General features: G+C 39.9%; 1 pseudogene; it reads right to left on the bottom strand.

Moving 5' to 3' along the window:
* Nucleotides 1–365, bottom strand: part of LOC111813595 — a 2,673-nt pseudogene extending 2,308 nt beyond the window's left edge.
* Between the last annotated feature and the right edge of the window lie 1,852 nt (nt 366–2,217).

Here is a 2,217-nt window from a genome sequence, read left to right on the forward strand (position 1 = left end):
TTTTACTCTTTCTGGTCTTTGTTCTTCAAGTTTGCCTTTGATTGATTTCATATAATCTTTGATGTACTTCCTGTAGGCCTCTTTTGTGAAGCTGGTTTCCTGCAAGTGATGGTTCATTACTATATCTACGCCGGTGATTACTATGCTTTCAGTGTCTTTGCCCTCTGGGCCTTCAGCAGAGGCATTGCCGCCAATGAGCAAGTTGTCAATGGCACCCTCTGTTCTACTGACCATCTTGCCCTCCACCTCCAAGCACAGCCCATCTGAGATCTCCCGGATCTTGTAAATGTCAGAGAACATCTCATCATGGCTGATGAGGTCCCAGTAGATAATCATGATGATGGCTGAGGGAGGTGGCGGCCTCCCAAGCTTAGCAGGAGCCTGGAACTCAGAGTGAACATGGTGCAGCCAGGGTGCTGTTTGGGGGGAGGGAGGAGTGGGTGGAAAAGAAGCTACTGTAATTTCTGAGGAGCTATCGAAATTGGAATCTCTGTGGAAGAAAGAGGACTTAAAACTATTACTTGACATCTTGCTGACATAATTCCTGAGTTTTGATGAAGTTTTTTTCATTTTGTTTTATTTTTTGTACCAGGAGTCAAACTCATGACCTCATCCTTGCCAGGCAAACACTGCACCACTGAACTGTATCCCTGGATCCATTCCTGAGCTTTGATACTACTGTTGTTCCATTTGCTTTCATGTAAATGGGGTTAACCTGAAAGTGATTTCTGTAATTTTATTAATCATAAAGTTTAGGGATCTGAAAGGACCCAGAAAAGCACCCATTCTACTCATTTTATAAGCCAAGAAGCTCTGAGACATTAGGGCAACTATCTCAATTACTTTCTTGTTGCTGGGACAAAATTATCAGCAGCCACAAGGCGAAAGAAGAAAGGCTCATTTTCGCTCAGTTTGTAGAGCTTTTCAGTCCATAGTTGGCTGGCTCCAAGGCAGGGCAGTATGGCTAAGGAGAAACAGTCCATGCTAGGGCAGTAAGAGGCAGCAAGCGCTGAGCCTTCCTTTTTCTTTTATATTATCAAGGCTACACACCTCTGGGATGATCCCATCCGACCCCAGACTTGGCCTTCCCATCCCCCACAGAAATACACTAAGCCAATCAGTGGCCTCTTTTAACTATCACTCATGTTTAATCCCTAGTCACATAATCCAGATCAAGCCACCTTAGAAAAGGTTTGCCTAGGATCATATGAGACACTAGGGGGGTGGGGGGACTTCTTCACATAAGCATAAAAAACACCAACTTATCCAAGGTTAGCCAACAAATCATAGAAATTGACTGAGAATCTAGATCTAATCACTCTAGTAAAAAAAAAAAAAAAAAAAAACCAACAGTTGTGAAAATACCTCTTAATGACAGAGGTGCTTTAACACAGCCATTATTTTCAGTAATAGGGACTGAAATCAGAACTTTACACATGCTAGACCAATGCTTTACCACTGATACATCAACACCCTTGCTTATATTTTAAGACAAGATCTTCCTAAATTGTCCAGATTGGCCTCAAACTTGTAATCATCTTGCCTTACTTTCTGAGTAGTTAGGATTACAGGAGTTTATTGTTTTTGAATTGTTCTCTGGGCACTGTTCCTTTCAAATTCTTTAAGTACAAAGAAAAGCAGTATACTATTCTAGACATATACAATCAGATCTGAAGACATTCTTGTCATTGCTTGGTCCCTGAGTCAATTGGCAGTGCATCAAACAGTATAGTGTCAAAATTGTGTAAGGACGTAAGATCACCTCATTCAGGAATAAAAGTCAAATGTGAACCTAACAACTTAGGCAGTTTTCTTTGAAAAGAGCACAGAGAAGCCTCGGTGACCATGGAAATTAAAACTGTGACTGAAATGAATGAGAAGCATTGCAGATAAGAGGCGCTGAGGAAAGAATAACAAGCAGTTCAAGCCTCTGTATACCAATCAAGGCTTTAAAGATATACTTGGGATTCCATGTAGTCATGAGGCATTGGATTGAATAATAAAACCAAACCATAAGAATAATTCTCTTCTTATCCTAGACTTAAGACCAATCAGTGTGGTAGTGCATAATTTATATTTAAATGTAAATTTCAAAACTAATTATGATTTCCAAATAGCAGATGGTAATTCAGTTAGAAACAATGAAAAGAAAGATTCACTCAGTTTGCTAAAAAGATTTTAGAAAACAGAGTGAAAAACAAAGTTCATACTGGTCAT

The sequence above is a fragment of the Octodon degus genome, unplaced genomic scaffold (assembly GCF_000260255.1).
Source record: "Octodon degus isolate 3935 unplaced genomic scaffold, OctDeg1.0 scaffold00203, whole genome shotgun sequence".
Taxonomy (NCBI): Eukaryota; Metazoa; Chordata; class Mammalia; order Rodentia; family Octodontidae; genus Octodon; species Octodon degus.